Source organism: Papio anubis, chromosome 1, assembly GCF_008728515.1.
Source record: "Papio anubis isolate 15944 chromosome 1, Panubis1.0, whole genome shotgun sequence".
NCBI classification, from domain to species: Eukaryota; Metazoa; Chordata; class Mammalia; order Primates; family Cercopithecidae; genus Papio; species Papio anubis.
In genome coordinates, this window is record NC_044976.1 from 155,867,395 (window position 1) to 155,878,349 (window position 10,955).

Genomic DNA, 10,955 nt, shown 5'->3' on the forward strand with positions numbered 1-10,955 from the left:
TGACCCAGAGAGATGTCAAGGACAAAGGCTATTCTACTGTTGGACTTGGTTCTTAGCTCTAGCTCTCTGTACTCCTCTGGCTGAACTCTCCCTATTCACACCTCTCCCACTGTCTGCCAGCATTTCTTACCAGCCCCACCCCCAGCTTCTGGGTTCAGCTCTTTTCCCTTTTCTCTGAGTTTGGGAACAACCACGTCTCTAATGATCATACAGCAACTGGGAGAAGAGTGAACAGCAGACCCTCCCCTCCTCTAGTCTCACTACCCTCTTCCGGCTGTAGATAAAAAAAGCCCCAGAGCGGGTAGGAAGCCCATGAGAGGGAACTGATACAAATCCTGGCTCTGAGAATGCATGCATTACAGCCCAGTGGTCCCTGAAGGCTTCTCAAGAGAGCAGTTCAAAGTCCCCAGCCTGGCTGGAACAACAGCAGCCTCGAGACTTGTTGGGGCTTGGCGCAGTAGCTCTCGCCTGTAATCCCAGCACTTTAGGAGGTGGAGGCAGGAGGATCACTTGAGGGCAGGAGTTCAAGACTAGCCTGAGTGATAGGGTGAGACCACCAGCTCAAAAAACAAACAAAAAGACTCTGGATGGAATAAGGCAACAAATCGGTGACTTTCCACCACCCCATCCCCATCCATCTACCACTTTCCAAATCCCGCAATGAAAGAGCTCCAACAGATAATCATAGGTACATCCTACACCCTTATCAAGGACTTAGCTCAAGCTTTTTACACCTCACTGCCTGAGGTGAGAAGGAAGACAAAATATTCATATGCAAAGAGAATGGGAAAAGAAAGTTTGGCTGGAATCCTTTGATTGTGAATCTGGGTTGCTAAAAATATGGCCATCCTAAACCCGGTATTCCTTTTATCCAAGGGAGATAATAGGAGACAAAGTTCCTACTTGAGAGCTGAACATTTCATTAAATTTTTTTTTTGAAAATTCAAATCTAATCAAAGAGGGTTGGTTTTTGTTGTTGTTGTTGTTTCTTGAGAGGGGGTCTTGCTCTGTCACCCAGGATGGAGTGCAGTGGCAAGATCATGACTCACTGCAGCCTCAACTTCCCAGGCTTAAGAGATCCTCCCACTTCAGCCTCCTGAAAAGCTAGGACCACTGGTGCATGTCACCACACCTGGCTTTTTTTTTTCTATTTTTTTTTGTAGAGATAGGGTCTCACTGTGTTGCTGAGACTGGTCTCAAACTCCTGGGCTCAAGCGATCATCCTACTTCAGGCCTCCCAAAGTGCTGGGATTACAGGTTTAGCCACTGCACCTGGCCTAATTAAATATTTTATAAAAACCTACTTGCAATTCTAATATTCAGTGTCCATCTAATGTCAATAAAAAGAATCAGTATCATGTTTAACATGTTGTATCTAGAGGTACAAATATAAAAATTTAAAAATAATATAAATTATTTATTACTACAAAATGTTTCTTAGCACCAACGTGCAATGTTGCAAACACTACACTAATTCATGGGTACCTCCAGAACCAGAAATTGGAACATAAAACAGAGCAAGAAAATGGAGACTCAGCAATACTGGTAGATAATATGTCACGTGAGAATTCACTACACAGCCAAGCGCGGTGGCTTATGCCTGTAGTCCCAGCACTTTGGGAGGCCAAGGCAGGTGGATCTGACCTGAGATCAGAGTTTGAGACCAGCCTCACCAACATAGCAAGACCCTGTCTCTACTAAAAATACAAAAATTAGCTGGGCGTGGTAAGCAGGCGCCTTTAATTCCAGCTACTTGGGAGGCTGAGGCAGGAGAATCGCTTGAACCCAGGAGGCAGAGGTTGCGGTGAGCCGAGATGACCACTGTACTCCAGACTGGGCAACAGAGCAAGACTCTGTCTCAGAAAAAAAAGAAAAAAAAAATCCACTACAGGCAGGGCGCAGTGGTTCACGCTTGTAATCCCAGTATTTTGGGAGGTTGAGGCGGATGAATCACTTGAAGTCAGGAGTTTGAGACCAGCCTGACCAACATGGTGAAACCCCATCTCTAATAAAAATACAAAAATTAGCTGGGTGTGGTGGCATGCGCCTGTAATCCCAGCTACTCAGGAGGCTGAGGCACGAGAATTGCTTGAATCGGGGAGGCAGAGGTTCAAGCAGTGTGCAGTGTGCAGTGTGCTGAGATCACACCACTGCACCCCAGGCTGGGCAATAGAGCGAGACTGTCTCAGAAAAAAGGAATCCACTACAGCCATGCTATCTAAAAGGAAGGATTTGACAAGTTAATTTTCTTTTCTCTTAGCTAAGCACTTGGACAGCTCAACTCCTGCCTACACTCCAAAACCACAGTGGCCTCCAAAGTTCACACTGATACAACCCACAAACCTTCAGGGCATCCAGACACAGTTACCTTTCTTTTTTTAAAGACATAGAGTGTGTTTGCTTAGGTAGCACATACACTAAAACTGGAACAATACAAATTTCCAATTAAAACAACACAACCACACAAGGATAACACAAAAATATGTGAAGCACTCCATATTTTTAATGTATATGTATTTCAAAATGTCAAGTACACAGTAAATACATACAATGTTTATCTATCAACTTAAATGAATTAGACAGGGCAAGATATATAAAGAATTGACCCCCGGGGTCTGAACTGTATTAGACTCAGTAATGTGTGTTCAGTGTTACTGGTTGTTCTGTGCCAGTGCTGAGCACAGAATCCCAAGGGACAGAGGCATCTCTGTGTTTTTAATGGATTTATTTCCTTTGTGGTTATATTATATGATGCCTTCTAAAGCATTAAGTTTGGGGCAGGGGGCTTTCTTGCCTGGGTCTGAGAGGTAAGGTGTTATTTTATATACCACATGGTGCCTGGTCTGGAAAATCAGGAAGGCCTCTGGTAAGGAAGTCATGATTGAAGCTGAGATTTCAAGGTTGAGTAAGAGTTAGCTAGGCAAAGCACAGAATGGGAAAAAATATTTGCAAACTTTGCATCCAACAAAAGTTTAATATTCAGAATCTATAAGGAACTGAAACAATTGAATAAGCAAAAAACAAATAACCCCATTTAAAAAATGGGCAAAAGACATGAACAAACACTCCTCAAAACAGGATATACAAGCAGTCAACAAACTTATGAAAAAAATGCTCCACATCACTAATCACCAGAGAAATGCAAATCAAAACCACAGTGTGATACCATCTCACACCAATCAGAATGGAAGTTATTAAAAAGTCAAAAAACAACAGATGTTGAAAAGGCTGCAGAGAAGGGAACACTTACACATTCTTGGTGGGAATGTAAATTAGTTCAGCCACTGTGGAAATCAGTTTGGAGATTTCTCAAAGAACTTAAAACAGAACTACCATTTGACCCAGCAATCCCACTACTGGATATACATCCAAAAGAAAACAAATCATTCTGCCAAAAAGACACATACACTCACATGTTCATAACAGCACTATTCACAATAGCAAAGACATGGAATTAACCTAGGTGCCCATCAATGGTGGTTTGGATAAAGAAAATGTACATATATACCATGTAATACTATGCAGCCATAAAAAAGAACAAAATCGTGTCCTTTGTAGCAACATGGATGCAGCCAGAGGCTATTGTCTTAAGCAAGTTAACACAGGAACAGAAAACCAAATAGCATATGTGCTCACTTATAAGTTTGGGTACTCACGGACATAAAGATGGCAACAATAGACACTGGGGACTGTTGTGGGGGAGCAAGGAAAGGGGGACAAGGTTGAAAAACTAACTATTGAATACTATGCTCAGTACCTGGGTAACAAGATCATTCATACCTCAAACGTCAGCATCACACAGTATACCCAGGTAACCAACCTGCACAGGTACCCCCTGAATCTAAAACAAAAGTTGAAAAACAGAAAGAAATGAAAATATATACCCCTAAAAAGGCTTGCACACATTGCATATAGCAGCCTTCTTTGTAATAGCCCCAAACTGGAAACTACTGAAATGTCCATCAACAGATGAATGAATAAGCAAACAGGTGCATCTATATGACGGAACACTACTCAACAGCAGAAAGGAACAACCTGTTGATACACATAACATGGATAAATCTCAGAATAAGTATGCTGAGTGAGAGAAATCAGACAAAAAAAGATATCTACTACATGATTCCATTTATATGAAATTCTAGAAATGAAAAAACATCTGTAGTGACAGACGGCAGGTGGCCCAAGGCATGGGTTGAGAGAGAAAGATGAAAAGAAGCAGGAAGAAATGCAGGGGGTTATGGATACACTCTTTACCTTGATTGTAGTGATGTTTTACTGATGTATACATATGTCAAAACATCAAATTGTACACCTTAAATCTGTGCTGTTTATTGCATATTATACCTCAATAAAGCTCTTAAATTTAAAAACAAAACAAAAAAACAGTGAGTTAGCTAGGCAAAGAGTTGGGGGGGCGAGGGAGAGAATTGTGCCAGACAGGAAATAGAGTAGGCAAAGTAGTAAGCAAAAGTAAAATAGTAAGGCAAATGAGAGCCTGAAACCTTCATGAAATGAAAGGAGTTGGCCAGCCACGGTGGCTCAAGCCTGTGATCCCAGCACTTTGGGAGGCCAAGGCGGGGGATCACCTGAGGTCAGGAGTTCATGACCAGCCTGACCAACATGGAGAAACCCCATCTCTACTAAACATACAAAATTAACCGGTCATGGTGGCGCATGCCTGTAATCCCAGCTACTCTGGAGGCTGAGGCAGGAGAATCACTTTTACCCAGGAGACGGAGGTTGTGATGAGCTGAGATTGCGCCACTGCACTCCAGCCTGGGCAACGAGAGCAAAACTCTGGCTCCAAAAAAGAAAAGAAAATAAAAGAAAGGAGTCCAGTTGGGGCCTTGTAAATTAGGAGTGGAATTGTGGGCTTTGACTTAGGACAATGGGAAAGGAAGTATAGCTAAGAGGTCCTTCTTTCCTTCTGTTCTTTTGTTCCTTTTTCTACTTCCTTTTTAATACTTATACATTATTTATTATATGCCAGGCACTGTTCTAAGTTATATGTACATATATATAATCATTTAATCCTAATAATTACCCTATGAAGTAGGCAAATTAGAAGGTTACTTAGGTTAGTCATTTGGGAAATGCAAATCAAAATCACAATGGGATACCACTTCACATCCACTAGGTTGGCTATAATCCAAAAATGCAAAATAATAAATGTTGGTGAGGATGTGGAGAAACTGGAACCCTTGTACCTTGCTAGTAGGAATGTAAAATGGTGCAGCAGCTATCGAAAGCAGTTTAGTGTTTCTTCAAAAAGTTAAACATAGGCTGGACACGGTGGTGTGTACCTGTCGTCCTGGCTACTTGAGAGGCTGAGGCAGAAGGATGGCTGGAGCTCAAGAGTTCAAGTCCAACCTAGGTAGAAAAAAAAAAAAAAAAAAAAGGCCAGGCACAGTGGCTCACACCTGTAATACCAGCACTTTGGGAGGCCAAGGCAGGCAGATCACCTGAGGTCAGGAGTTGGAGGTCAGCCTAGCTAACATGGTGAAACCCTATCTCCACTAAAAATACAAAAAATTAGCCAGGCATGGTGGTGCATGCCTGTAATCCTAGCTACTCAGGAGGCTGAGGCAGGAGAATTACTTGAACCTAGGAAGCAGAGGTTGCAGTGAGCTGAGATCATACCATTGTACCCCAGCTTGGGCAACAAGAGTGAAACTCTGTCTCTAAAATAAAATAAAATAAAATAAAATGTTAAACAGAATTGCCATATCACCCAGCAATGGTATATAGTCAAAAGAAATTAAAACAAAAGATACTCAAATGAAACTTATATATGAATGTTCACAGAGGACTATTCACAATCAAAAAAGGTGAAAACAACCCAAATGTCCATCCATGGATGAATGGATAAACAAAATATGTTGTATCCATACAGTAAATATTATTTATAAAAAGGAATGAAGTATTGATCTATGCTGCAGTGTGGCTGAACCTTGAAAACATTTGGATAGAATATTTGAGGGCAAAAAATAAAACAACAACAACAACAACATAATTATGTTAAGTAAAAAATCCATTCGCAGAAAGTTACATATTGCATGGTTCCATTTATATGACATATCCAAAATAGGGAAATCTATAGAGACGAAAAGTGACTAGTGGTTGACTAATCAGGGAGGGGAGGGGAAGGAAGGGGAGAGTGGGTTCTGACTGCTAATGGATACAGGATTTCTTTTTGAGGTGATGAAAATGTCTTAAAACTGGACAGAGGTGATGGTTGTCCAACACTGTGAATATAATAAACACCGATGAATTGTACATTTTAAATTTATGTTATGTGAGTTTTACCTCAAAAAATAAATAAATCCAAAAAAAAGTTATTTAGGAGGTAGAGTCGATGCATGGCAAGTGGTGATTGATGGGTGGTGGGCGAGGAGGCAGGGAAGTAGAGGAAGGAGTCAAGAATGACTCCCAGATGGCTGACAATCAAATGAGAGAGGGAATCCTCTTTTTTGGGATGGAGAAGACAGAGTAAGAAATATACATCTGGAAGATAACTAGCACATTTTGGATATCACAAGTTGGAAGTGCTGAGACATCCAAGTTCAGAGCTCAGAAGAGAAGTCTAAGACAAAGATATTTGGGCGTCATCAACAGAGCACCATAAATGGACACTATACAAGTGAATGAGACTCCATATGTAAGGGTCTGATAGAAAGAAGGCCCAGATGTGTAAATTACAAGGTGTCAGCAAACCTCACAGAAATTTTTAAATATAAGGCATTTAGAAATTAATATAAATTTTAAAATATAAAGTCTCTGTGTTCAAGGACTTTGTGATCAAGCATAAAACAATAAGTTCATGTTAAAGAAGGCTTCAGCTGTGTAACATATCACCAAAGCCTACCATTTCATCTTTCATTTTACACGTCCCTACATGCATCAACCACATGTTAAAGAACCTGCTGTTCCTTGAAAATGCCAAATTCTCGCTTGCCTCCCTGCCATTTCACGCTGTTCTCTCTAACTGGAATAATTCTTTCCCATTCCCAATTCTTTTAGGCATATACTTAGGAGTGAAATTGCTCAGTGATATGGTAATTCTGTGTTTAACCTTCTGAAGAAACATCAAACTGTTTCCTATAGCAGCTGCACCACATTATATTCTCACCAGCAAATGGACAAGGTTCCAATTTCTCCACACTCTCACCAACACTTGTCATTTTCTGTTATTTTCTCTTTTTTTTTTTTATTTTTATGGCCAACCTATTGGATATGAAGGGGTATCCCATTGTGGTTTTGATTTGCAATTCTCTAACAAGTAACCTAAATAACTTTTTAATCTATTTACCATTCTCCAACCCACTGACCTCATTTTCCACCTGATATATTGCAACAGCCTACCTCCTAGGGTAATTATTAGGATTAAATGAGTTCGCATATAAACCCACACAGTCAGAGTCAATCAAAGCACCTCCATGTCTTTGAAGACTTCCTGAGCCTTGCCTTCCTGTGACAAAATATACCTTTGTCACAATGTTTCCTCCTGTGACAAAGGTATATTTTTGTTAAAGCTCCCCAGGAGATTCTAATATGCAGCCAAGACTGAGAACCACCAGACTAGGGCAATGTTTCCCAACCCGGTAGGATCATGGGAGTCACCTGGGGCACTTATTTAAAAGGGTAGGTTTCCTGGCCCAGCACCAGACATTTGGAAACAGAATTTCCAGGAAAGAGGCCTGGAAATCTATATTTTAAAAGAAGTTCCCAACAGGTGATTCCTATGACCAGGCCAGTTTAGGAAACCCTGGTCTAGAGGATAATCATAGAGCAGTAGGCAGTAAACACAGAGGGCAGTTTGAAACTAGGTAATCTGGTTTACAAGGATACAGTCCTTTTGCCTCCTGGCTCTTGCAAGATAAAGTTTGCTCATCTTTGGCTTGTGACCCACTGTGGGGATGCTGCCCCTATTAGCTCCCACCTGCATCTATGTAAGAGACTGTCCATCATTGACCCTTTCCAGGTAGGCATGCCCTCACACTCTGGGAAGTCTAAAATTTCATGTGAGGCCCAGAGAGAGCCTGAGCTGCCCATTCCAAATGCCTAATCCCTGTTTATGGCTCTTTCTCTTTGGTGAAATCTTAACAGTCCTACTGTGTGCAGGGAATGTTCCAAATGCCATATTATCCTAATCCTCTCATCATCTGTGAAGGCTAATGCAACCCCATCTTGGATGCTAATCCACCGTGTTGACTTCTGATTAACCCCAGTTCCGGAAATGCCTCTAAGATTTCTATTTTATCTACTATTCCTTGGTTAGACCACATACCCACCATAAATCCTGCTCTTAGGTTAAAACAATTGACCATAAATCCTGCCCTTAGGCAGCTTCACATAGCATTCTCGCCTTTCTCTACACATTCCTTCCCTGTAAGGTATAGGTATTCCTTCCTTACAAGATATACAAGCCCTGGTCTCACTGCTGTCCGAGATATAGACAGGGCTTCTGTTCACAAGTCCCTATTAAATGCTTCTTTCTAAGAAACAAGATTTGTCAGCCTCTTTGGCCTCTCAGCTTTCTCAGACTTTGGGGGTAGGTTTGCACAGAACTGCTCATCATGGAATATATGTTGCAGAAAGGGAATTATGTCTCCATTTGATAGACATGGCCCAAGGTCACGTACCTAACGAATGGCTGAGCCATTCATGGATTCAAATCCATATGATTACAAAGCTGTGGCATATTCCACTCTGCAGCACTGCCTCTCAAAGATTGCACTTCTATCCCCAGTTATAGTTCACCAGACCATTTTGTTTGCTGTCAAGGCTTCCCAGCTATACTCAGTAAATTCAGAGCTGCAGCTCCAAAACACCTGGAACCATCTTGCCTAAGGGAATCCCGGTGTGGGTATCCAGGGGGCTTTGGGGAAGGGGAACTCAGTTTTAGAGAAGCAAAGGGAATGATGACAGTGCTGAGCACAGATGGCCACACTTCCCTATCCCACCCCCATCACTACATCCTCCTAAAACTGAATGAAGCCGGAAGGGGATGTCACCTCAGCTCTGGGCAGCAGGAAAGAAGTTGACCTCTGGGAGGGAGGGAGCAGCAGAGGAGTCACAGCAAGGGGAAAAATGGGAGGGGGCACCCTCCCCCACAGAACAAAACACAGAAAAGTTTCCAGCCATGTCAGGCTAGTCTTATGACTAGCCATGCTGGTTAGGGGGTCCAGGATCTATGGGGCTCTGGAATTTTATGATGTCTCAAGATGAGTGTTCAGGTAGTTTATGGAGAAGCCATTGGTAGACAGTACTTGGCCCAGAAGGAAGGCCATGGGGCTAAGAGAACCTCAGGATAGAGGCTAAATTACCCACATATTAGGACAAGTGCCAAGGAAGACTGAAGAATGCTGCCCCACAGAGGACCTTCCCACACAGGCTCCTTCATAGGGCCCTGCCAGTGATCAACAATTCCTTTTGCCACAACCCTCTTTCCCACCCCACACCCAATATATGCTCATATTCTCAGTGAAATCACTGTGCTTGCTATACAAATGCTGTTTCATGACAAGTCACCCAGCCTCTCTCCAACTAGATGGCATCCCCAAGCTCAGTTTATATAAAAATTTGGGGTGCTACTACCAGCTTCTAGGTAAATGCCACATTATATTCTGAAAGACATGAGGAGGGGATGCTGTGAGTTTGTTAGGGTGCTGCAAGGAGAAATTTCTGTCTCCCAGAGTAACAGGAATCAGTGAGAGACTCTTGACCAGACCTGGTCAAGGATGCTGGAGAGAAACACAGCAAGAGAAAAACGCTATAGAATGCAACAGGCCTATGAAAACAGTGCATGGAGAAGAGGCTGACTCAGTGGTCTTCCATATTCAGGATGGACATTACAGGCCATGAGGAAGTTAAGCTGATTTTGAAAAAAGAATTGCCCAATGGGGGATAGGAATAAGACCCTCCAACCAAAGTTTCAGGGGACCTCCTTTGGAGAAAGAAATGTGTTTCTAGGCATGGAAGAGCTCACTTGGCCAACCAGCTCTAAGATTGGGCATGTCTTGAGGCAAGAGAGAGTCCACACGACCTTTGGAAGTTCTTGTCATACAAAGGTCCACAGTGATGCTTAGAGACCCTCACTATCTTTTTGACACCCCCAACTGAGTCTCTCCTTCTGAAGTATCTGGCTGGCCTGCTACTTGCTGGTAGTTCCTGTCTTTTCATCTGTGACCTCTGCTCCCTACATCTGTGTTCGTCATTTCACCGACTGTAGCTATTTCTGCTCTTTCAGTAGAGAAGGGCCAGGATGTCTTCCTCTTCCCAAGGTCACAGCTGGCTAAGCCAGAGGAAATCGGCTTCCCCCAGGTCCTCTTGGTGTTTGACTCTAGGGATCAGCACAACATAGAGCAAGGTACCTACCTCAGTCTTATCCACCTCATCCATCATTCATTCAACGTATTTATTAAGTACCTACTATGTGCCAGGAGCTGGGTTTACACTAGTGATCGAAATAGATATAGAGATTATATTCTTGTTCCAGTGGCCCTGATACTTCAGAAGACACCAAAACCAAGGGCTTTTATATTTATTTACTATAGAAATATTTGCAATACCTATAACCAACAAAGGACTCATATCTGATATTCATGAAGAACTCCTACAAAGTAATAAGACAGGGCCAGGCTCAGTGGTTCACACCTGTAATCCCAGCACTTTGGGAGGCCAAGGCAGGCGGATCACTTGAGGTCAGGGGTTAGAGACCAGCCTGGCCAACATGGTGAAACCCTGTCTCTATCAAAAATACAAAAACTAGCCAGTCATGATGGCATGTGCCTGTAGTCCCAGCTACTTCGGAGACTGAGGCAGAAGAATCACTTGAACCCAAGAGGTTCCAGCCTGGGCGACAGAGCGAGATGCCATCTCAAAAAAAAAAAAAAAAAAAGTAGTAGGACAGAAGGAATAGAATAATAGAAAATGGACATAATACTTGAACAGAT